This window comes from Sapajus apella, unplaced genomic scaffold (genome assembly GCF_009761245.1).
Source record: "Sapajus apella isolate SASKATOON/1434 unplaced genomic scaffold, GSC_monkey_1.0 scaffold10, whole genome shotgun sequence".
NCBI lineage: Eukaryota > Metazoa > Chordata > Mammalia > Primates > Cebidae > Sapajus > Sapajus apella.
The window spans coordinates 10,649,497-10,676,848 of record NW_022436950.1 but is presented as its reverse complement, the minus strand read 5'-3'; the positions used below and the strand labels follow the sequence as shown (position 1 = coordinate 10,676,848).

At 38.5% G+C, this 27,352-nt stretch overlaps 1 protein-coding gene and 1 long non-coding RNA gene across 2 annotated transcripts in view; both read right to left on the bottom strand.

Annotated features, from left to right (window-relative positions):
- PID1 (phosphotyrosine interaction domain containing 1) overlaps window positions 1-27,352 on the bottom strand; it is a 244,209-nt gene that overhangs the window by 209,779 nt on the left and 7,078 nt on the right. The window lies entirely within an intron of this gene.
- Window positions 108-27,339, bottom strand: LOC116551697. The gene is made up of 3 exons (XR_004269045.1): window positions 27,328-27,339; window positions 21,905-21,911; window positions 108-7,085 (listed from the first exon to the last, which is right to left on the bottom strand). It is a non-coding gene; the product is annotated as an uncharacterized LOC116551697 (long non-coding RNA).

Sequence of the window (27,352 nt, the reverse complement as noted above, 5' to 3'; positions counted from 1 at the left end):
ATCTTACAAAGGAATCTTAAAAGAAGAGCAGAGAGAGAGCAGATAAGAAAGTTTGCAAATGTAGAGAACGTAACTTGAGGAAAAATGAAGAAGAAAGAAGCAGGAAGAAGCAGAAGAAGAGGAAGAGGAGGGGGAGGAGGAAGAGGAAGAAAGCATTTGATTATCTCAAGGTAGAAAGAAGAAGGTGGATTACAGAAGACAGATAAAGCCACAGTAATTATCATAGCATACATAAACTACACCCAGTTCCAAACCAGCACAACACCTCTTATATATTAAAGGTTTATGTAAATGCAGCCACACCCACTTGCTCATGTATTATTTATAGCTGTTTCATACTACAACATCAGGTAGTGTGTCCCACAAGGCCTAGCCTACTCCCTTCTCCTTTACACACATACACACACACACACACACACACACACACACACATACACACACACACACGCTGACTTCTAATATAGATGAGGATCTAAGTATTTTGAAAATCTTGTAAAATATTACCCCATATTAAGAAATTAAAACAAACAGCAGAACTACATGGTAGGTCATGAGTAATTTAAGAAAATTATCAATTTTAGGAACCAGGGAATGTTTTTGCATCCAGAGAATAACAAAAGAAACCCAAACTAAACTTTTTATTCTTTCTGTGAATATGTTCAAGAACTTAGGAAAAAATATGAAGTCACCAACACCTGTCAATGTTGCAGAAAGAGGCAGTCAACACATAAAAAGAGCACTATAGTTATGAATTCCCTTGGTGGACGAGAGAAGCAAACAAATGTTATGTGAACATACCCACTTACCATTTTCATTCATTCAAACATATCCCCTATAAATACCGCCACAACAAACTGACCTAACAAACATTATTCTCTAGACAGAACACTGTTTTGATGAAAGAGATAGCAATTATTTGCACAAAAATCACTCTGTATCATAGAAAAAAAAAAGTCTTTTAATCTCTGGCCTGTACAAAGCTATTCATTTGTTTCTAATCGTAAGCAACGAGAGAAAGAAGGAAAGGGACCTAGTTAGAGAAGGGGGTGAAGGAGAAACATTCTAAATAGATATTTTGCTTAAAATCAAAGGCTATCCTAACATAAATAAAAAATTGGAGTACAAGTCACATTTCTTAAATATCTATACATTTTCATGTCCTTTACCCATCGCATACACACAAGCACGTATAAATGCTTTTTTGAATTCTGATATCAGAATGAGTGATTAAATTTTCAATTACTGTAGTAAACCATGGAAAGGAAGCCTATGGAATTGCTAACACTGGAGTTAATTTATACTGACACTGAAATTAATTTATACTGACACACAATGAAATTAATCATTCCAATTTTAATTAATGTTCTTTTACTCTCCTCTCCTAAATGAAATCTACATGGTAGAAAAAGTGGAGCTAGCATCAAACTAATTAGTAACTGAAGATTACTATAAGTTTTCACTTTTATGTTAAAATATGATCACATTTTCATTTTAGGTAGTTCCTTTCTCTCCATTTAATATGGATTGTCTTAATTCTTTAAAACGTTATTTCCTTGATGGTCAAGAAAATAAATACATCTTGGAGGTCAGATAAATCCCTCAATTATCATGAGTGGAATTTGAAAGGCTGCCTCTAATCACTCAGTAAAGTTTTTTAAAAGGGTGGGGTGGGGGACCATAACTCAGTAGGATAAAGACTTTATTCAAGCATGAATTGTTTTCAAAATCATCCAACTTTATACTATATTAGCGGTTTAAAGTGCCAAACCACTCATTGCTCAGTTGAGCTTGGAAACTTTCAAAAACTGCAAGCCAGAGCTCAAAGATAAATTGGCCAGTGAATTCATTACTTCCAGAAAGAGATAAACTTTTGAAACGAAAGAGACCATAGCAGCTCCAGTGGCACAACCGATTAGCACACAGTACTTATAAGAAGAGAGGCCATAAACATTTGTTTGCACCATGAATAACGTACAGCATTCCCTCTCCTTGATCAAGGTAGTTTGGCTATTAGTTTGGGAGTGGGGATAGTCTACAAATGGGTAAAAAAGACAGGAGTTCATCTATAAAGACATGAACTTTCACTCCACCTCTTGCATTTTTAAAAAGAAACAAGTCTCTGGCCTCACAGGGAAGATATGAGCAGCGATAAGAGGAGACAGACATTACATGATATCTCAGAGAGCATTACCAAGTGAGCTGCAGCCTGGGGGCTAGTACTGGTCAAACCAGCAGCATCATTGGCCAACTTCTTCCCTCAATCTGTTTCCTTACAGTAACACAGCAATAGCATTGGTAATGACCTCAAGAATATTGTGAAGATACCACTACTAATTATTGTTATGATTTAAAATGCATCATTTAATTTGAAAAGTGGTTTACTCAACACCACACTACCATTACCACCAAGAACTCTTAAATTCTGCTTTGCCTTTGTTGTCAAACAAAAAGATGAAAAAGATAATTCAAAAGTTTTTTCTTACTATAGAGAACAAGTTCTCAAACTTCACAGAGCCTCGGAATCTCTGGGAAAGCTTGTTAAAGCACAGATTGCTGGGCTGCACTCCCAGAGTTTCAGATTTAGTAAGCTGGTGGGAGGGGCTAAGAAATTGAATTTATAACAAGTTTCCAAGTGACAGATGCTGAAGATCTGAGGACCAATTAGAGAACCACTGCTGTAGAAGAAGTTTATAGTCGTTGGTTGGAAGTCTTTGGTTGAGAGGGAAAAGAGACAGAGACTCACAAATTCCTGGAGGAAATGAGTGAGGGAAAAACACCAAGAGAGGAATGTCCACTTTGCCCTTTACAGTCACAGACAAGAAGACAAAGCACTACTCCCTGTGTCAATCAACACTAATGTGGTGGGAGCCTGGGAGCCTCAATGTTGGCTATGTAGAGATTTCAAGCTCTGCTGTGGAAAGGAACTATGCTAGACATCTAGGGAGATATGACTGGATTTAAGAATAGGGGATGAAGACAAAAAAATTTCACAATAAACCTTTCGAATGATGATCTTTTAAGCTCCATTTTCTAATACATTCAAAGAGAAGGTCATGTTCAGCAGCAGTGAAATTTAAGTCACTAATCCTTCACTAAATTATTTCAAGACATTGAAATTTTATTTTAATTAGATGGCTTAAGTCATTTACAATGTAATTCTGGACTACTTTTACAACTTGCTTTTGGTAGCATTAATTTGTAACACTTCATGTTTAAACTACACATTAAGAGTACACATAAATCCAAGACAGAGACATAAAATATAATGATTTTATTGTAATCCAACTCAACCTATATTCTTGGCACTATTATACTCATAAAATATGCATTGAAAACTCTAGGTGGGAGTTCTATTTTCATCTATATCTAAATAGTCCAACAAGGCAACACTGAACCACTTCGCCCTCCTGGAAAGTATTTCACCTGGCAACAGCCCAAAGCCATTCAACTCTGCAAGTGTTATTAGAATAAAGAAAAGTAAACGTAGGTAAAACACCACATTTTCATTATTACAGACACAAACAGATACACTGCTAATTATTTTCCAAAATCATCCTGGCAATATCATGAAAATAATGAAGAATAAATATCAAATTCCATTCCTGAAGCTTAGTATTTCTAGAAATGTTTTACAAATAAAATGAATCCCCTGAGACATTCCGTGAATCAATTATTTATGGTCCACAAAAACTTGGATATCAAGGAATGTGCCATCCTTTTCTTAAGAACTTCTCTGAGAAGTCATACAGCACTGAAATCTGCTTAGCTTTGCGTAACTCAGATGTTCTCAAACTAAGTAAGCAAAACATGTTGTTTTCATGTCTGTGGTGCATCTCCTCTGGATATAGAGTTCTGGGTTGACAGATTGTTCTGTTCTTTCACCACTTAAAACAAGTCATTGCCACTGCCTTCTGCTTTCCATTATTTCTGATAAGTTAGTGAACATTAATCATTGCTCTGTATATAATGAATTGTTTTTCTCACTGTTGTCATGATTACCTCATTTCTTTGACTTTCAGCATTTTTACTATGATTTGGCCAAAAAACAAGTGTGCTTTTCTTTGTATGTCTCCCACTTAGGGTATGCAAAGCTTCTTGAATCTTCAAGTTAATATTTTTCACCAAATTTGGGAATCTTTGATCCATTATTTGTTAAAATATTGTTTCATATGCCAGTCTCTTTCTTGTCTCTTTCTGGGACTGCAATCATATGTATCTTATATTGCTTGATGTGTCCCATATAGGGCTCTGTTAATTCTATTTATTTCTTCTACATTCTTCAACTGGAGTCGTATCTATTGATCCATTTTCACATTCACTGGCCTTTTCTTCTTTCTTCTTCAATTTGCTGTCAGGCCTATATTGCAAAAATTTCTATTTTAGATATCTTACTTTTCAATTCTAGAGTTTCTATTTGGTCCTTTTGTAGACTTTTTATTATTCAGTTGAGATTTTCCATTTGTTCACTCCTGATGACAAAATCCTTAGTTCCTCTGACAAATTAATAGTAGCTGTTTTTAAAGTACTTGCCATTCCCACAGCTGTGTCTTCTTAGGATCTATTTTCATTGACTCCTTTTTCTCTTGTTTATGTTTCATTTTCCTGCCAGAATTTTTTTAGTTTGCACTGACCATACTGGATGACATATTTTAGGACTCTGTATTGTGTTATCTTTCTGCAATAACAGGACCGTTGATTTGTATTTTTTAAAAAAGCAGTTAAATTAGCAGTTAGTTACTGGCTAATCAGCTTTAACATGTGGAGGCTTGACTTTTACACTTTGGTAGGCTAGGTCTGTTTCCATTTTGCCCTCAGTCCAACAGGAAAATTTATTTTACCCAGAAAAGCCTACAAAATGCTATTATTCTAGCCACAGAAATAAGTGTTGAACAAAAAAAAAAAACAGAATGAAAAAGTATTCTTTATGTGAGTATAGGTTTTTAAGAGGTCCAACTCTTCTTTTATAATTCTGAAAGCTACTCAAAGTATATCTTTTACTGAAAAGTTGGTGAGTTATTAGGTAGTACAAATTCACAGCATGTGTAAATCAAGCTTTATTTTCACCATATGGGCAGAAAAGTCATAATAACCAACCTAAATCACCAAATAAGAAGCAAAGCACTTAACCACTTCTCTGCTGAAGTTAAAATAGAATCTTTTCAGTTTTTTCACCTACTTTCTTACAAAAGTTACCTTTTATCAAAAATCAAATATAACAAAATGCTTGCATATAATACAGAATGGACTTGCTCCCATTGTTACCATTTTTGATGAATTAGTTAACCTCTATAAGTACCTTTTTTCTTTCTTGTAAAATACTATAACAACAGGTACCTCTTTAGCACAGTATCAGGTACAGAGCTATCACTCAATGTTTCTGTTTTTGAGAAGGGGGTCTCACGACATCACTATTTCACCCAGGCTAGACTCAGGGTCCTGACCTGAAGTGATACCCCAGCCTTGACCTTCCAAGTAGCTGAGATTACAGGTGGGAGTCATGATGTCTGACTAGTAAACAGCTATTTTTAAAGGTGGAGATCTCTACCTCTACATCATGAGGTGGAAAAATATTTAATCCAACAACTAACACAGAGTTTTTTCTGTTCTACCTAATTAGAGGCCAGCTAAAATCAAAACTCACAGCACTTGCTATGACTCAGCTCATTCCACATAACAAGAACTGCATGTCCACAAGCTAAAATAGTTATAGGTCCAAAAGAAAAACCCGTGATTCTGCACCCACCCTATCCCACTGCCACCTGAAATCTGCTCCTTCTACTGGTAAAACGGGCTGACTCCATATCTGGCCTCATGTTCCACTCAGCTGCCTACACTAGGAACCTCAGGACCCTCCTCTACACTTCCTGTCCTCTCTAATCAGCTGTCAACACATTCTGCCTCTTCACCCTCACTCAAAACCTCTGCCATCTCCTCAACCCCAAAGTCACTGCTTTAGATGATATCTTTATCCCCTTTTGCCTATACCATTTCCAACAGCCTCCTTAAAACTTTCCCTGCTTGTAAATACATGTTTTATACCACCAGCAGAATCATCCTAAAATGAATCTGAGTCCTTTGTCACCCATAAGCCCCCAGTAGTTTCCCACTGCCTAAAAAAATGAACTCCATGCTCAGAAGCAGCCTATAAAATGTTGTGCTGTAAGCCCAGTTGTGCTTTCATGCTCTCACCCCGGTCCTCCTCCGACCCTTCGGCTCACTCTTGTCTGGAACAGCCTGAGTTCATAGCTCTGTGCAGGGTCTTCCCTGAGCCTAGGGTAATCTTCTCTTCCTACTAAATGCCTATTCATCCTTATACTAGTCCATTCTCACATTGCTGATAAAGACACACCTGAAACTGGGCAATATACAAAAGAAAGAGATTTAATGGATGAACAGTTCCACAGGAAGGTCTCACAATCATGATGGAAGGCGAGAAGGAGCAAGTTAATCTTTCATGGATGTCAGCAGGCAAGGAGGGAGCTTATACAGGGAAACTACCATTTTAAAGCCACCAGAACTTGTGAGATTTATTCACTCTCATGAGAACAGCATGGAAGAGACCCACCTCCATAATTCAATTATCTCTCACTAGGTTCCTCCCACCACACATGAGAATTGTGGGAGCTATAACTCAAGATGAAATTTGGGTGGGGACAGAGCCAAACCATATCAATCCTTAAATAGGTTACATCACCTTCTTTGTGAAGGGTTCCTGTCTAGCACAAGGTTCATAATTCTCCATTCTGCCTTTATTATAGCACTGATTGCACAGTGCTGTAATTACTTATCCATAGGTCTATTGCATCCTGAAGACTGTGTGCTCCCAGGAGACAGTGACAATGCCTGGTATAGGATCTGGATCAGAGTAGGTGCTCAAGAAATATTTGTTGAATTAATAAATGAGTATCACCTTTAAAAATTTTTTTCTGTAGCTAACATTCAATAGATACGTGACATTTGAATATTAAGCCCAAAGATGAAAAATAAGAACAGAACAAAATATCTGCCTCACAGTAAATCCCACCACCCAAGGGAACTAATCAAATAAAACAAAGAGGCTTAGTATTAATCTCAATCATCTTTATCTCCATTCCTTCGATACCAAGAGAAATGAAAATCTTTTATTTTTACACAATCAAGGTCACGTCTACACCATTCAAAGCCCATTTTAGTAACTCAGCTTTTCCTAGCTCATACATTTTGGTTATAATGCTTTCTTTTCAGATTATCTAAAGTTAAAAAAAATAATCTTAACTTGGTTGTTGTCAACCAAAGGTTAATATTGGATACTTTCATCACAAAATTCACGTTTGGCACTGGGTCTTGGCAGAACTCCCCACGTGTAATTTCTCTGGGACTAAATTACTCATTTCTAATATAAACATAAGAATAAAGCAAAAATCAGCATTGTATAAACAAAATATGTTATTTTTTAGTTCTCAACAGAAAACTCATGCAACCTCATTTAATCACTGTTTCAATGAGACCTGGGATTTTAAGGTGAGACAGACAAACCAGGATCCCATGTTAAAGCAGTCAGCACAGTCCATAGAACCCCATACTCAGTAGCCTTTTTCCAGTCACATTTTTAAGCAGTCTGGCATCACTTTTTCCAAATACAGAACCAAGTATTCCTGATTCTTATCATCATCCAAACAACTGCAACCAGCTGTCAAAACTGGACCTAGGAATCAAGTCTGTCTATAGGGAGTCCCCTCAAAGCTACTAAGCATGACTGTTTTCCTCAACAAATACTCATGACCCTATTTTCCAAAATTCCAACTCTGCCAACCACTTCATTTTAGAAAGAGAGAGAGAAAGAAAACAAGACAGAGAGAGAGAGATTCAATTCTTTAGAATTCTTTAATTTTTCTTCATTTTAACGCAATCAAAATTAGGTAACCTCTCATAAGAAAATTAATTATCTTCCCCTCTTTGGGGATTTTATTTTGTAGCCCCCCAAATAATGTATTTATTACAAACACAAGACATTTCTTTTATTGATACAATCCTCGCATATTGTCTAATCTGCAAAAGCAATTTTCTACTTTTTTAAAAGTAAAACCATGGACTCTTCCTTTCTCACTTCCTTATTGAGAGCTTCATGTCCCAGGCTTTGCTCTCTGGATTCCCATCAGAAAGTTCCTATAAAATCCTCCCTACCTTATGCTCTGCTTCTGCAGCATTAGGTATGACATCTGCCATGGCATTAGCCACTTTAGTGCTCAGAGAAATAGGAAAACCATCCTGGAGAACTTCAAAACTCCATAAGCAGAAGCTTCAGGTAATAGAGAGTGTTACTTGCATTTCAGTTGCCTAAGATCCAAATCCCACACACAGGTCTGCTGTGTTGCAAAGCCCAACTCCACCAGTAGACATGTTTTTCTTTACACTTAAAAGAGCTGTCCAAACTAATTAAGGCATTTGCATCTTCTCCTTGACAACACTCTTAAAAGCCCACCTGTTGTGTGAAACGCTTCTGCATGACTAAGTCTCTTGCACTCCCCTTTTTCTGTTTTCCCTTTGGAGCACATGACTTCATAAAGCTTGTCTCTTGGCCATATGCCTCCCTACTCCCAAACAAGTTGAAAATGATGTTTCTTGCAACACTCCAAGCCTCCTGGTAAAAGATGCAGTGGTCAATACAAGCTCAAGTATTTCTTACTCCTCATTCCCAAGGTCAGGCGAGAAAGGCAACTTGTATTGCCTTGCCTACTTTCCCTCTCATCAGCCTTTACTAACAAAAACCATAATCTCAAAGGTATGAAGATGCCACTTGTTTTAATCAGAATCAATTTGTGCGCATTACATTAAAAATTCTGACAAATTCTTAACAGTTACTATTACTTAGAGTCCAAATTACAGTGCTGCTTACCAAGAAAATCAGCATTGAGGGCCTGGGGCAGCTATGCCATGCCTTTGATTAGCAGACTGCTAAAAAATACGTGAACCTATTGTACAGTTTATGAAACACTTTACATATATGACCTCATTTCACACTCAGAAGAAGTCAGTGAGGTAGATTTTATGAGACTCATTTTACTGAATGGGGAAATTGAGGCTCAGAAGTTTATGTAATTTGCCCAAAGTTATAAAGACAGTACTTACTAGGACTAACACTTCCATGAAAATTTCTCAGTTCCTAGTCCTACCCTGTTCCCATTATACCACGTTCATTTTGGCCAGGGGAATATTTAAGTTTTATTCTGCCTCCTTCATTTTGGCTTTAGTTTAGCTGGTCGTTGGCTGTTTTTGGTGTTCTGTTTGTTTTGTTTTACAGACCAAACTGTGACAAGGACTTCTTTAGTAAGCCTGAACAAATAAAAGTTATTTCTTCTCTTTTTCTGTTGAAATAAAAATAGAATTTGCAAAATGTAATAGTAATCACTGATTCCTGTCTGGACTAGCTAGAGTTTAAAAAGTTGGAAGACCTCACCCACAGCAGTTCCAAATGCAATCCTTTACATTTAGGTAATTATCAATTATCTCTAAAATTCATATTAGCCAGGGAACCAATACAGCCAGCCTATCAGAAGGAAATCAAGCTTCAAACTGCAGAGCTGCTGGCGTTCAGGTCATGAAATAACATAACTACGGAATTATGCAAGTAAATACCATCCTCATTCACGTAACATTTGAAAAATAATTGCTTTAAAGGAAATAATGGAATATCATGCATATCCCTACAAGGTCCATTTTCAAGTTCCTATATTTCACTACACAGAAACACACATACACATAATTGAGGAGGTAAGCTTCCTTGCTTACATACCAGTCTAACGATAAACAAGCTGGAAGTCAATCACTCTATTCATGCTGAGCTGTGGGCACACACACCCATTATTATCTGTGAGACTGACTATGCCACAAACCTGAGTAACAATAAATAGTTGCAGAGGAAGAACTGTCCACAGAACAAATAAAAACATGACTGGATTCCAAAAAGTACAAAGATTTGCTCGACAAAACTCACCAGGCAGAACCAGCACTATAAAAACCTCCTTCGACTGAAGTAAAATGTTTCTGGCAACAGGAAATAGTTAAAATTTCCTATTTTCCGATTATTCTAAGTGCTTACCTCTGCATATCTGGTCTCCAGCTGGGTTGGTCAGGACAAGAAATCACCTAGGAAAGCCAGTTCTCACAATCTTTTCAGACCAGTTTAGCAATTTGCAAAATGGAGAAGGTTTACCAGGACAGAAAAAAAATAAAAAGAAGGTAGCCTCAGCAGTAAAAATACCCAAAGCCACAGACACTGACCCACCAGCTCAAGTACAGAAATGGAATCCACATCAAAATAAGAAAAATTCTACTGGGGAAAAACAGGGAAAATAAACAAATAAAATCAGAGCACTTCTATCTTAATGTCCGTATGGGGCAAACCGAATACAAAGCTTCACAGAGAAACAAAAACTTAACAGTGATAATTTCTAGAAAGCATGGTGTATCACTTAGGATTAGCTTCAACTGCAAATGAAGGAAAAAGCAAAAGAACAATGGTTTAAAGGAGATAGACATTTACGTTTCACACAGAAAGAAGCTTGAGGTGAGAGGCCCAAGACTAGCATGGCAACTCCAGGACTCACACACCTTTTCGTTCTAAAGTTCTTAGCACATGGCTTCCCCAGTGTGGCTTAAAAGGGCCTCTCAGACAACCATTACATTTATATTCCTGCCAGATTACAGGAAGAAGAGTGCAGAGATGCAGGCATTCTGCCTCTAAGATATCCCTGCTTACATCCCAGAAGCTACAACTAACTTGTGTTATATGACTAGTGCAAGTGAACTTGGAAATAGCAAAATATCTCTTTACAACTGGTATTTGCAATTGTTGGAAGGTAAATATTTTACAGCTCAAAGGAATTCAGGGCCTTGGGGTCCACGCAAATATCCAACGAATATTTAGAAAATACCTACTTTTCCCAGACGCTAGGTTCTGCGCTGGAGAACAGCCCCTGCCTTCAGGCATGGGCAGTTCAGGGACCACCGTTCCCTAAAACAACCAGAAGTGACGTTTATGAACATGCATGCATAATGTCTTCTTCTTTAACAATTTACTTGGAAATAACCTCAAACTTAGCAAAAAACAGCAAGAATAAAATTGCTTTCTCAGATCTACCAACCATCAACACCTTATCACGTTGGCTTTATTACATATTGTCATTCTCACTTATTCACTTTCTCCCTCCTCCTTTCCTTACTATTCCTCTTCCTTCTCATCCTCCTCATCGTTCCTTCTCCCTCTTTCCTTTCCTTCCCTTTTTCCTTCCTTCACCCACATGCATTTGAGAGTAAAATAAACATTATTTCCCCGTCAGCCCTAAATATTTCAGCATATTATATCCTAAAAACAAGAACATCCTCTTACCTAACCATAGTCAAATTATGTCACCAACTAACTCAGTGAAGTAATCTATAGAAATGTTTTTCCTGGTCCAGGATCAAATTCAAGACCATGTACTGCACTGGATTGCTGTGTCTATTTAATCTGGACCAGTTTCTCAGCCTTTCTTTCTCTTTCATGGTATTGATATTTTTGAAGAGCAGTAGACAGTTATTTTAGAGAACACATGGTCCTGGGACAGAAATATGATACAAGTGATCCTTCTCAGTGCATTGTATCAGGAGGCACACTATCATGATTTGCCCCCATTATGGATGATGCTGATTTTGATTCTTTGTCTAAGTTAATGTCTTCCATTGAACTTTTCTAGTGGAAAGTTACCATTTTTCTGTTGTCAACTGACAGTGTGTCGGGAGATACTTTGAGATTCTATAAATAACCTGTCCCACATCAAACACTCACATACTAGTTTTTATAATCACTCATGATTCTTGACTGTCTTAAGTATTATTATGATAATTGAAAAAAAATGGTGATTTTCTAACTCCATTATCTCTGCTTTATACATTAGGTAATATTTTATTGTAAGGAAGAGTTTACCTTTCTAACCTATTTATTTGTTTATTTGTTTAAATCAATTTATATTAGTATGAACTTTAGTTTGGCTGGTCGTTGGCTGTTTTTGGTGTTCTATTTGTTATAGACCCTTATTTTTCTCAAAAGGCTAAAATCCACAAAAGTTGTTATTTATTTTGAGGTGTACCAAATTTGGCCAATGAAAGTCAAGGGGCTTCTGCGTCATGTTGAAATAACTTTTTTCTGAGCAGTTCCTTGCTTTCTAGCACAACAGGTAATGTATTTAGAAATCCTAAAAACTTCTGGCTTTCTTGATGATGCTCAAATGGAGTTCACTTTATTTCATACAAGGAAAAACAACCTAAAAATTTCTCCCCCATCTGAAAGCCCACCAGAAAACAGATGCAACGCTGAACAAGACAGATTCTACATTTTTTAAATTAATTGTCATTTATGGATAGCTCCAGCTATTGGCATCTCTTACATTCCTGAAATTAAATATAACAAAGAGAACGTCCCTAATAGTAAGTAGGCAATAACTTGGGTTCAAGCTACATGCAATGTATAATATTTTCATTTAAATGTCAAGAAAATCCAGAACACATTTCAAAGAGTTTAATATATACACACGGAATTGCGCATTTTCTCCCATTAACATGTGGCTCTAAAAATAAATATAAGAAAAAGTGTCTCTCCCAATACAAAAGTAAAATTCTTCTCCTAGCATCCTTATTATGCCACTCTATCTCTTTCCTTCCCATCCACAGAAATTAAGGAAGATGGCAAAAAATAAATTATAAACTATCATTAGTTTATTGAAGCATGACATAAATATATTCATTGAGTGTGTATGGTGTCCCCAGCCTTATATTCCAAGTGTTATTCCATATGCAATGGGGAACACGATGATGAACAAAGTCCCAGCCCTCACCTTCTAGGCTTTTAGAAGATAGAAATCCACACATAATTCTAATAAAAAGAAAAACAAGCATGAGCTAAATGGTATAACTGAAACAGAAGACCAAACTGTGGACAACCAGGAGGAAGGGATGACTCATTGCAACTGGATACCAGGAAAGACTTCAGCAGAAGAGGGACAACTTCATCTGCTGTGAGGGGAGTATGATACATGGAGCAGATCAGGCAACTGACAGAAAAGGATATTCCAAAGCTCTGAAACAATATTAGCAAAGGCATCAATCATCAAAACACACAACTGTGGAACATGGTCTGGAACGTATGGAAGGATACAGAGAGAGATGAAGAATATGGTTTATGAGCTTGAACCAAAGCATCAAAGCAACTCCTTAGCATCTGATAAAGGTACTTCTTTATAAGCACTAACCACACAAAGTGGGAGGAAATGGTTTCACCTAATCACTGACATTTCAGTTCATTTGGCCTTGTTCTCTACAATCTGCTCACATCCAATGTGCAAAAGACTGCAGAAAAAAAAATGAAATAAAAGGGAAAAAAAGGTATAAACCAAATGATATTTTCCCAGATGAAAAATTATCCAAACAGCATCTGTCCAAACAAACAAAAATTCCCAACTTCTGAGTACTCAGGTGCAATTTATTTTTTAATCACAAAAGGAACCTTTCTTTCTTAAGACTCTTGGCAGTTTTCAACAATACCATTGGACAAATTGCTTTTATTTAAAGATGAGCTAGAAAACTATCTGATATCATGTCAGAGCCAGTATCAACTGACTGTTCAAATCAGAGGACTGTGTTGCTTTCAGCATTATTGCACCACAGGGGGATAAAAAACGGTTCAACAGCAAAATAAAAAAGCTCACAGCATCTGGGGATATTGTATCTTCCACATCTGCCTTATTTTAAACTCAGCACTTGTGGTAGAGGTGGCTGGTGTGACATTGCCAGCTTTCTTGTTTTCCTTATTAACAGAACTCTGATTTGGTTGGGGGCAAAAAAGTTCCCAGTTAAAATATTTTCTTTCCCAAGCAACTATTTGGTCACATGTCACAGTTCTCATCCCTGAGGTGTTAATATCCTCCTGGGCAGGGCTCGAGGGAAAGTTTTTGTTTTCCTAGCAAAAACGGAATAACTACAAAGACCCTCGTATTTGCCCTTTTAAGCATCTTAGGATGGAAAGTTTCCTCTGCGGTAACATCGATCTACTTGGCATTTAACTGATTGAAACCTTCTTGAGCACAGGGACCGCTTCTTTACATACACCTTAAAACTTAGTTTGGCTCCTCACAAAAAAACAAAAGGTCGGTCAACATTTGCTGAAAGTAAAGCCTATGGGAAATGAATATGAGGAGAAGCACTGTAACATATCCAAATCACAGTTGGTGTACTTTTATCCCGCGGTAATCTACATCAATCAATTCAAGAGTGCCCAAATCTTTCAAGTATCACAATCCTTTCCAAGTCCAAAATGTTGCTGACCCACACATAGTACTTTGATGCTCAATGACTGAAAATGTGCTTAAAGTCCAAATGCCACTGTGAATCAATAATGATTTCAAATAAGTATTTCTTTAAATAAGGCACATGGGATTTGAAAAGTAGTTGACATGTTTGCAAGGCACTGTATTTTTTTTTCAGGGTATAGGAAATGCATAATGCACAGAGGGTTAACAGTGGCCTGCAAATAATTCCATAGTCCTCTTGAGTTCCAAGATCCATTGGTCAAGAATTACTAATCAATACCAAGAGCACTGTATCTGAGTCTATTCCACTGTCAGTACGCCACCCAGAACCCCCAAGGATGGGAATTTTAACATAGCCATGACTTTGCCTTTCACTTTGGCCAAACTTAGTTTAAAATTTCTAAAGCAAGCTTATGCTCATATTTATAATGTGAAATTTTTCTTAAATGTTAACACTTATGAAATCGTTATGCTACATAAAAATTCCCCTGAGTGTGAGATACACGAAGAAATGCAAGAGATGAAAAATAATTTGCTCTATCACACATTTTCATATTTACCATTAGGCATTAAAAGCTTCAAATCAAAATTAAATTTCCTATGTAGGGGCCAATGGTTAAAATAAAAAAGACAAATAGCATCAGTTTCTTAAATTAGCAAAAGCAGGCATCTGCTAAAGTTCTGAGGTAGACATTTAGTGCACTTTACAAGAAATCAACAATATGTCAATTTCTTCCAGTCCTTGGATCAAAATAAGTCCATGCATTCTCTTCATCTATAACCCAAGAAATAAGTTTTGATGGCCATCTAATGCAAAGATAATGGTTTCTTAACCATAAGATAAAAAAAAAAAAAGAAAGAAATTTAAAGGAGGAAAAAAAAAAAAAAAAACACAAAGAAAGCAATGGCTTTGAAGCAACGGCCAAATTTGTTTTTGTCCAATTCATTTGTATCTTCCAACACAGCAAGGGCTCACAGCCACTGAAAAAGGAAGATGGGAGAAAGGAGAGGTGTTGATGGCCCCTTGGGAAAGCTATAAAAAAAAAATGTCTAAAAGGCTCAGCAGTTAGAAAGAGAGTTCAAAGAAATTCAGGAACTTCACTCCCAATAATTATAGGGAAAGGAGGACGAGAGAAGCAAGAAGGGAAGAAAGTTGTTTTTGTTTTTTTATTTGTTTGTTTTAGTTGGGGGCAGAAAACACAGATGTGGTCGCAAATAACAGAGCAATTCCACCTTACTTGCAAAGTTGGGATCCCTGTCAATGCAAATTAATTTTAATTTCCAAAAGACTCGCTCTAAGTCTCATCATCTGCTTGCCTACTCCTAGGACATGCCAGCATACATCCTTTCCAGTTCAGAGCAAATACATATCTCACGGGCCAGCCCCTGTTCAGCAAGGGCATTGAATTACATTATGAAGAAAAATGTCATTTCTCTGGGCCAAGGAGTAAAGACATCAGCATTGAGCCTGAGCTATTTGCCATTAACACAGTAGAAGGAGACATAAATTAGCAGGTTTTTTAAACTCTGTGTTCTTCGTTCCCTAGACTGCCTTACTTCCAGAAAACCCCAGAGCTGTATCAGTCAGTCTGTCAACTTCCTAAAACAGATATTGGCTGTACTCTAGGCCTGAATATTTAAATATAATTTCCCCAAGAAGATTCCCACAAGGGGAATACTAATTTGAATTTTCTTTGGTTGCACAACACTTCCCCAAATTTGCACTTTTGTAAAGCCATTCATTTCCTACAAAGCATCAAGTTCCTAGAGAAAAGACAAGGAGGTGGGTGGGGAAGGGGGTAGGGGGTGCCAAGCTAACTAATGCCAGATGAACTTTCCTGGATCCAGAGGGCTTTGTTTTCGAGATTTCTGCCTGTGTTAAATCAAAGTAGCAAAGCAGGTCTTAAAAACTGGGGAACTACATTCTCTACCCAGAAGGTCAGGACTGCCAAAGTTGGAGGTATTTAACTTTCTGGGCTAAAGAATCCACACTGTCCTAGAGTGAACTTACAGAGCCATTCACATTTTTAACCAACAACTACAAATGTTTCTTAAGAAATGAAGCTCAGACAGCCTAAGGCCATGTCTTCTTTGACTATTTTGGACAAAGCAGCTATTTGCATCCCTGACACTATTTTCACTCCAGGCTCAGAGATAAGAGGCATTCGTTTCATAATGTGTACCAAAATTACTTTATTTGCTTTGGATGCAGTAAAAGCATCATTACTTAAAATGACACTCTGCTTTTTCAGTGCAGCAATTTGGCAGGAAGGTGAGAGTGACATCCAAGTTATAAAAATCTTAAGATTTATAGCAGATGCCAATAACAGGACTACACCCTCATAAACAACAAAGACCAAAAAAACCTTTCTCCAAAGATGGGCCAGAACCTAGAAGCTGTGGGCCAGGACTATGGCAAAATGAGGATATCTTCGTTCAAAGTCACTTAATAAAGTAAGGTATTTCTCTTAAGAGAAATTCCAAAGGAAAAAATGTGTACCCTTTCGCCATCCTTCAGTTAAGAATGCACACTTTTTATACAGAAAGGGTAACCATACACAAGGACACTTGTGCATCCATGGGTTTCTGGTATCTTGGAGAGCTTAAGCACGGCTCCTTCACTTTTCCCCAGACATCTGCTCTGCCCCACACATCACCTTTTGTGAAAGAAAATTTTAAGGCTGAACATTAATTGGTTCAAGGGAAATTGTACCTATGTATAATTTAGTTCTATGGTTGCAAGCAATAAACACCAACTCTGGCTCACTTAAGCATGAAGAGAAAATATTAGAGTAACACTGAATTGAAAGGAGAGGGAGAGGAGTGAGCTCAGAAAGGAGAGGGATACAGCCACTCCCAGGGTCTGTGCAGCACCACAACAGACCATCTTCGGAAATAGTTGACAGCATTATCATCGCGGACTGCTTTGTCTTTTGGTCACCCTGCTGAGGATTCCAACTTCTGGGAGAAAGTGTCTAATCAATCTAGTTTGGGTCACATATAGTCCCTTTGGCTAAAGAATGGCACATTTATTAATAACAACAACAAAATAAAACCTCCAAAATTGAATGGAGTCTCCCTACCGGAAGAGGGATAGAATAGTTCCCCAAAGAAAAATCAGAGTGTTGTTACCAGAAGATGGGAAATGAAGCTGAACAAAAAAACAAAAACAAAAACAAAAAAACACAGATGTCCACTTCTGCTTCTACGTAAACAGTCTTCACATTCCTATTGAACTGTTTATTTTTTCAACTTCTAGGGACAACTTTGGCAAAATCTACAACTAATGCTATTACCCGAGTCTGTGTTAGAAGACCCATATAAAGAACCACAAGATAAATTCCAGGGGCTGCAAGTTAGAAAAATGTCGGGGTTCCAAGTGAGCTGGCATACATTCTTCTTTTAGTTTATGAAGGTTATGTAACTAATCATGTTTCTCTTTTACCTTGGGCCGCTAGGAAGCTCAGACCTAAAAGCTTTAGGCTGTTATAACCTTAGTTATAATTCTAATCTAGGTTTTCAGGCACAATTAAATTTCTCCTTTCATTATATGACTGGTGTTCAAAGGGTTTTATTTTGGTCTTGTTTGAATGTTTAAATGATATGCTTCTCTTTTATTGACAAGTACTTCAAAAGCATGTGAATTTTTTCCCTTACTAAGCAAAAGCCAATCTTTTCAGAACTATATAGGGGTCTAATGTGTATCTGTATTTTCTGAGTTTGTAGTTTGGCCAGGACTTTTATAAATTCTGTGGGCAGAATCAGTAGTAGTTTTCTGCTACTGCGGAAATAATAAGCTTATGGAGCAGAAATGATTTCGAATGAATTTCTGGTTTCAAAAGGTACAACAGGAAAAACAGATGAGAGAGACAGAGAGTACACACACTAAATCTCATTGTGATTAGAGTGTGCAGCAATTTTCCAAATAGTTATCAATAGGGTTCACTTTTTATGGGAAGGGGGTCAAATGGAGGAGAGCAATAGACAACTGTCTGAAATCTATAATAGACACCATCAAACTCAGACAGCTGATGGACATCTCGGGGACCAGGATTCACACGGCATCTGTCCTTTCTTGAACCAAGTAGATGCGTTGAGGGTGGGAGGTCTAATTCATTGTTTTATAGCTCAAGCCACTGTGTGAGTGAATTCCAAGTACTTTCATGCTAAAAATCATCACAATCCCGTAACTGCAAAAAGTGGGCAGCGTTAAGTAGATGGGTGAAACACCTGGGGCAGAAAGGGAAAGCAGCAGGAGGTTTGCTCCCAGGATGACTCATAAAATGTCTCCAAAGTGCTTTGTTTTTTGGTGGAAATGGGGATTCTCTAAATATAGAGGTATTCCCACCATTATGGATGTTTTTCAGTTTGGGTTCTCTGAAACAGCATTTGAATGGTTCTTCTATTGGCTGATAATCTGTGAAGAATATGTTGAAATCCATTAAATTAAAAAATCCTTCTCCACCCTCTACATGTCCCCCTTTTTTGGAAGTAATCTGCCTCAATGTTTGGCAGTAAAAGTCCCCAAGATAAGCCAATATCATAACAATGAGAAGTTTTAGTTGCCTGGCATGTGATACGTAGGAAACAGTGATCTGCATTTAGTTAAAAGTAGAAGAAGCCTCCCACTGGTGCCTGGAACCCCTCCCAGATGCTCTAGATTAGAAAATAGGATAAGCAGCAACACTTCTAGTTCCTGTGCATCAGTTTGTCCAGGAGAGAAGCGATGACCACAGCTCTCCACTTGAATCATGAAAACTCCAATCATATGGCTCTCAAAAGAGAGGGGACAGAAGTTGGCCTTCAGGCACCTGCAAGTGGGCTGCCAGAGCTGTGCTTGGAGAACAAACAATGGTGCTAGACAAGTAAAATCAGTTATCACCTTGGCCTTTAAGAGTCAGAAGACCAAGGACCTGGTTCTGATTCCAACACTAGCGAACTTGAGAGGCAGCTTTTACATTGGCCAAATGAAGGAGCTGAACTAGATTGGTGTCCCCGTTCAATTATCCACAGGGCGCAGCAGGCTGTGTGACTCAGTGGGATTCAAAAAGGAAAGCCCAGGACCAGCAGGAGGCATGTCTCATCCAGATAGAACGGCAGCTGCCCAGTGGTCACTATTTGAAAATTTAGGCCCTCCGCGATCTGGCATTTTTCAAAAGAATTAAGACGCCCAGATTTTCTTATAAATTCCTCTAATTTTTAAATCCTGGAAATGAATTTGTAAAGATTTTATATACTGAAGGAGCCAAAGGAAATATTTCTGCAAGCTGGAGCCAAACCTCAGGCCCCCAGTTAGTCACCCTAAAGGAGTTCAAGTATTGAAGCACCCTGGACAATGGAGCACTTCTTTACAAAGGAGCTAAAGCTGTCTTCTTCCTCCACCTGGAAACTCCCAGGGCAATGGCATAGTAAATGCTACAAGAAGTCCTGCACTAAGTAATCAGCCTGACTTTGTTTCACCTAATGCTTCCCCAAATTATTTAAAGGCTGAAACTTCCGTGGCAAGACTCATGAGCAACTAACTGACTGAATTCATGGAACACACTTTGGGAAACAGCAAACCTCTGTTATCCTCATGGTCCTAAAGTTCTGTGCCTTTATTCCTAGGGTACACTTGGATCTGAAATAGTGGAAGATATTAGTACTTAAATGACTCCCAAAGATGTGCCAGATACTAAGCTAAGCTCTTTGTAGTCCGCATCCCCATTAACATTCATGACAACCAAGAGCTAAGTGTTATAATAATATCCTTATTTTTAAGTTGAGAAAATACAAATACAAAATACATATCCGAGACCTTGAGATAACTCCTAATAAGTGAAGCAGCCAAGATTTGTATCCATGGGTCCCTAATTAAAAATCCCAAGGCCTTTCCACTGTTTAATAGTCTGAATGGGTTACAAGCGGTCTGACTTGTAACCTAAAGAAATATTCTCATTATCTCCCAAACTGTTCACCCCTGTGGCTTTAGATTTGCTTTTATGATCCAAGCTCTTCCTCTGAAGGGCACTGTTTTTCCAATTCAGTCAGATGAACCACCAAAGCATTCCGCTCTTGAGCAGCGTGAGCATGCGATGTCTTGGCTGGAAGTGATAACATATTAGTATCCATCAACTGCATTCAATAGCTCAGAGATAATTTTTGTGGACTACACAGGTGCCAGGGACAGTGCTAATTGCTTGTGTCACTTCCTCTATCCTACCATTTCTCCCTCTTTGTGTGCACATTCTTTGCCCTTCTGACTGTCCAATGTGCCCTCTTCCTGGCTTTCTTGTCCACGTGACGTCTCTCACTTCAATGTATTTCATTCCTTTCCTTCCCCCAAAAAATGGAGTTAGAAGCAGAAGTCTAGTATTTTACTTGCTGTCTCAGGATAACCACAGGTACAGGTTCACAGGGGCCTCTTGTTTTACACCTGCTGTTCCAGGTAATTAACAATGCCTTCATCACCTCAACAGGGTGATGTGCCACGTCGTTTCCTTGCATATCTAATGAACAAAGTCTTATATTCCTTACCCTTGACCTTAAAAGAGGTTGAGTTGAATATCTCAAGTTTTCCTCCTTGAGGGGCAAAATGTTTTTAAACTACTAAAGTCATTTTGCGAATGTTTCTCATTAGCTTTTTACTGAGGGTCAGTGGCCACTGCTGAAGTTATTCTATCCTGTCTAGTTTTTAGTTGCCATATTCCCGAGAAAAACAATTGTCTCCCAAGGAATCCAGACCCTACATCTGCTATGCACATTACTTTAATCCACAAACTAGAATCAAGACCTACTAATGGTTTTACATGATTGATTCCCTCTATGCTTTCTGTTAAGGGAGGAAAAAAAATGAAGGCAGCCCAGCCAGTCACAGGGGCCACATCCCAGAAATTTACCCTTTCAACAGCAATATCTCCTGAGTCTACTGGCCATGGGGCCTGGAGCCACACACTGCGATACAGGCAGGGCTGGAAAAGGCCTCAGAGGACTGAGCCAGCTGGGAGAGTCAGCTGGAACACCAACATGCTAGAAAGAGGAGAAAAATGCATGAACTGGGAGCATGAACGAGAATCAGGGCCATCCAGAATGAGGAAGAATCAACAAGGCAGCGTGAACTTTCCACCCTTTGGTCTGGATTTGTTCTCTTGTTCAACCACTAGTTTGACTAAGATCCTTAGGCAAACTGAGATGGATGAAAAATGCCATTTCAAGAATTAAACGAAGAAATGTTTTAAAAGAGAATGCCAAGAAAAATTACAGAATCCATTATTTATATTCTGGGTTAGAATTTTAATTTCCAGTAAAAAGGAAATGAAAATGACAGAGAATTCTCAGGAATGAGAACAGAAACAGTATATTGTTTAGTTCTCCCAACATCTAGCACTATGCCTGGCATATAATGAGGATTTCACGTACACGTTTGTAACAGCTTTGTAGAGATATAGTTGACATATAAGAAGCTGCACAATTTGGTTGGTTTTCAGCGTACATAGAAACCTGTGAATCCATCACATAATCAAGATGTTGAACAAATCCATCACCCCCAAAACTTACCCCAGTCCTCTTTCAGGCCCCTACTTCCAAGTCCATCCTCAGGTAACTACTAATCTGCGCAAATCATTTTACCTTCCCACCAGTAGCATATGGGAGTTCCTGTTTTTCCACATTGTCACCAACAGTTAGCATGGTTGCAGGTTTGGTCTTTTTTTAATTTCAGTTGTTCTAATAGTTGTGCAGTGATACCTCATTATGATTTTAATTCGCATTTCCCGAATGGCTAATGACACTGAACATCTCTTTGTGCCATCTATAGATCTTCTTTGTTCAAATCATTTCCTGGTTTTTAAAAATTGGATTATCTTTCTTATGACTGAGTTGTGACAGTTTATTTATCCTAGGTCTAAATCCTTTAATACATATACGAGTGGCAAGTATTTTCTCCCAGCCTGTATCTTACCTTTTCATTCTTTGATCCATATCTTTTAAAGAGCAGAAGTTTTTAATTTTGATAAAGTCCAATTTTTTCTTTGTTGAGTATACTTTTGTCATTGTTCTAAGGAATCTCTGCCCAACCAAGAGAAACTTTGAGAGTAGTGAATATGTTCACCACCGAGTACAGTGATGTTTACATAGATACACACAAAATCACAGAGATTTTCTGCTGCTTGTGTCTAGAAGTTTTATAACTTTAGGTTTCACATTTAGGTCTATGACCGATTTCGAGTTAATTTTTGCAAATGGCATGACGAATGGATTGAAGTACCTGGGCTTGTTGATGTTGCCACTGTCATTTTGCATATGAATATCTAATCGTTCCAGCATCATTTGTTGAAAACACTGTTATCCTTTCTCCAGTTGCTATGGTCTGAATGTTTATGTTCCCCTCCAGACTCATGTGAGACTCCTAATGCCCAAGGTAACAGTATGAGGAGATGAAGCCTTTGGGAGGTCATGGGAGTGGAGCCTTCATGAACGGGATTAGTGCCCTTACAAAATGGGCCTAAGGGAGCTCATCCAGCCCTTACCTCATGTGAGGACACAGCATTAAGGCACCATTTCTATGAACCAGAAACAAGCCTTTCCCAGACACTGAATCTGCTGACATCTTGATCTTAGACTTCCAGCTTTCAGAACCATAAGAAATAAATGTCTGTAACTTATAAGCTACCCAGTCTAAGGAATTTGTTATAGCAGCCCAAGCAAACTAAGACACTAGTGAACTATCTTCTCTGCACCCTTTGTCAAAATCATATATATTTCTGATCGAAAAGCATAACTCTTAATAAAAGCCCTCACTGACAGCTGCTAAAATTTAAAACATGCATACTCTTTGATTCAGCCATATCAACTGTGGCAGTTCAGCCTAAATTAATACAGGCACCAGTAGGTCAGGACATACACAAAAAACTATAGCAGTATTAATTACAAGGAAAAAAAAAACAGAACATTAATGCAACCCAAATACTCCCTCATGGGGAAATGGGAGAATGAGTAAATAAATTACAATCCAGCTCCACCACAAAACTCGACACAGGTACTAAAAGGAAGGAGATGGAGCTACATATATATTAACCAGAAAAGATACCCATGAAACATTGTAAAGTAGAAAAATAACCACTAGATAGATAATATGGGTTTCCTTCATGGGTAGAATTGGGAATGGGGAAAGGCACAAGATTACTAACTTCTTTACATACTAAACTAACTGATTTGTTAACCAAAGCAGACATTATTTTGTAATTTTTAACAATCAAGAAAGTAGTAGACATGACATGGAGCAGAGGTAGAGTAAATTCTGATTGCCTTTATTTATTTATTTATTTATTTTTGTGGCTGGTCAAGTAGGGATAAATATCTTGGTGTGTGACAGATACCCAAAAGAAAATTCTACACTATTATAGATTCAACTGTATCCCCTCACAATGTACATGTTGAAATTCTAACCCGTAGTACCTCAGAATGTGACCTTATTTAGAAATAGGGTCATTGTACATGTAATTAGTTAAGATGAGGTCAGTAAGGAGGGCTGGGCCACTAACCCAGTATGACTGGTTTCCTTATAAACAGGGGAAATTTGGACATAAAGACATACATGCAGGGAGAACACCACATGAATACTGGAGTGATGCTGCCACAAGCCAAGGAATGCCGAAGGTTGCCAGTAAACCGCGAGCAGCTAGGAGAAAGTCAGGAGCTATGTCTCCTTCACAGCACTAAGGACAAATTAACCCTGCCAGCATCTTGATTTCAGACTGTCAGCCTCCAGAATGGTGGGACAATCCATAGTACCAATACCACCCAGTTTGTGATACTTTGCTGTTGTACCTCTAGGAACAGATATATTAAGCTACAAAGAATTTATGTCCAAAAGCAAAATGGCTACCACCAGGACAAGGCCCTATTCAGCTCCTAGGAAAGAACCTCAGAAACTTAGAAACAGCAATTGCTACTGCCCACATTATAGGTGGCTTGAACAGCAGGACTTCACTCTCACCTGAGAAAAAGTCGGCCCATTCCTGATGCAAAAGCATCAAAGCTTGCAGTGGGTGAACCTGTGAATTTATCCTCAGACTCACAATTATAAGCAGCTCTGAGGAAAAGTTTGTCATGAAAGGATTAAGATAGATCTAACAATTATGCAGCTCCTTTCCCCTGGTAACTCTCCATTCCCCTCCTGCTCCCATGCACACGGGGGATATTCCTTCCGGAGAAGAGAATAAAAAGCAAAATAGCATTTTAAGAAATGACTCTTCATTCTAAGAAAGAGACACTGGCAGAGCAGTTCTGCACTCGGATAGATTCCCTGCCTTTGTCTTAGAAGGACTGGAAACATTTGCACCTTCCTGGCTGTACCAAAAAACACAAGCTGGCCCAAAAAAACAAGTATTATGACACGTGTGTTTTTGTTTGTTTGTTTGTTTGTTTTGTCTTCAGAGTGAGTTCAAGAATAAGAATAGGTTCTTCACTAAAATAATTTATACAATTTCCAAGCAAAAAGCAAAACAAAACACCAAAACCAGGTACAAATTAATCAACCTGACATACCATGAGGCTGACCTGGGAGTCGACTTGAAATACATTCCTTCATCAGCCTACAGGTTTTCCTACTCAGGAAAAGGCAGATCACAGAAGCTGCTACCCAGAGATCGTACAGGGACTCTGACAACCTGGTTTGTTTTGAGAATAAAATCCTAAATACTAGTCTTCCTTTGCTCTCAGCTTGTCTGGAAAAGTTTCACTGAGGTCCACCTCAAAGTGTGTGTTTCACCTTCTAGCCCATAAGTTTCATCACCAAAGTGAACTATCTTCAGGATAGAAGCTCATGCACCATATTTTCCAGAGGACCTTCCCTGAGCAACACAGCGCACATTACACTCAAAGTTTGCCGCCTTTTCCCAGGATGCTGTCGACCAGAAGGAGATAAAGGAGAAAGAAGCGATAGGTTAGTTGTTTGCTGTTTTCACTTTTTTTTTCAATCCAAAGCAGATGAATTCACACTCAGTACTAAAAAAATCATTCCATATAGACAAATGTATTTTGTCCCAGTACATGAAAGTTGGGGATACCTACATCACAGAAGAAGAGTGACCAAACATAGCCAAGAGGTTATATGGTTTCATTGATGTATTAGCTACCTAGGACTTGTGGTAACAAATAACAACAAACCGCATACCTTAAAACAACAGGAATTTATTCCCTCACCATTTGGCAGGCCAGAAGTCCAAAATCAAGATGTTAGCAGAGCCAAAGTTTCTAGAGAAGAACACATCCTCGATTCTTCTAACATCAGGTGGTTGCCAGCAATCCTTGGCTTTCCCTGACTTATGGTGCCTAACTCCATTTTCTGTCTTGATCTTCACAATAGCCTTCTCTGTGCCTCCTCTGTGTCTTCAAATCTCTCCTTATAAGGACACTAGTCACAGGCTCTAGGGTTCATCCCAATTCAGTATACCTCATCTTAACTTGCTTACATCTGCACAAAACTTATTTCCAACTAAAGCTACATTCACAGGTACCAGGGGTTAAGACTTCGATGCATCTTTTGGGGAAACACAATTCGACCTTCAACAATGAGTCACATCTGGAGGCTTGGGTTTGAATCTGAATTTTTGTCCCTTAGTAACTGTGTCAGTTAGGAATGTCAAAGATACAAGTAACCGAAGTCCCAGTTCACATGTGGGCATAAATAAGTAAAAGGGGGTCAGATTTTTCTCATATAACTTTTGGTTAGGAGGTAGGTTCAGGTGCATTCAGTGATCCCAGCCCTTCCGTCTTATCATGCAGCCTTCTTAGCAGACTGATTTCAAGGCTTATCATTTATTGCTGCAGAATCACAATATGGCTGTTGCAATGCTAGATGTCGCATCTATGCTCGGGACAGCAAGAAGACAGGAAAGGGGGAAAAGGCTATTTCCCCAAGAAGCTTCATTTGTTATTCATGAAGATAAAGCATCCTTAGCAGATATCCTCTCATATCCCAGTGGTTAAAAACTGGTCTCTGACAATCCTTGGACCAGTATGGGATTATTAACCTGGCTGGGCTAGATCACCCATCCTCAGGCCAAGGCATGACTATCTGCTGCCTGATCAGGCTGGGGCTTCATCAGCAGAGAAGAAGGTGAGAGAGAAGATGTGTAGTTAATGAACTCAAGCAATAGCTACCTGTATTCTCTGGACAACTGTTATGTCATCAGAAAAATGAGACAACAAAATCTCTGCCCCTTCGAATTTTCTCAAGGATTAAATATGCCTTCCATATAAAACAAAATGTCTGCTCCATGATACAAGAGACACAGTGCTTAGGAGTGCATACCCCACAACCAGTCTGCTGGCTGTGACCTCCAGCTCTACTGCCAAAGGCTATTGGGAGGACAGGTAAGTGCTGGGAATGCAGTAAATGCTAAGAAAAGTTGGCTTCTATTGTTATTATTACTGATGCTACCACTGGAAAGCCTGCAATGAATGGCAGCTAGTATTTGTTGATTTTCTCCACAGTTGGAAATGAGCATTCTGGAAAAGCAAAAATCACCAATAAAATCCCTGATTAAATGAGAGTCCAGTAGCAGCAGTGCTGGAGTGGAAGGAAATGTTGCTCTGGGACCCTGATCACAGCAGCCCTTCTCTCTGCCCTGCTTGAGAATACTTGCCACACTACCTAACCTTCCAACTGTGGATAGTTGGGAGCAAACGTGCATTTGATGGCTTTTAGAATGACTTCACTTACGTAAAATTTCTTTTGGAGCAGTGGGCTCTAACTCAATAGCATATAAAAGATTTCCTAACAGTCAACCTCGGCATGATTCCCTTACTACATTTATAGCATGAAAAACCTAACACTACATCCTGACCTGGAGACCACTGCCTTGCAGAAACTAAAGGAGTTAGAGGAGGTATGACAACTCAGAACATTTTCAGGATCATCACACCCAGGTCCCTCTAAAGCAGGGACCCAAGTGATCAAACTTATGGCCCCACACCCCAGCCCAGCCCACCCATACCCGAACACCCACTATCATATGTGAACCTCCATCATCTTCCCCCACAACTGT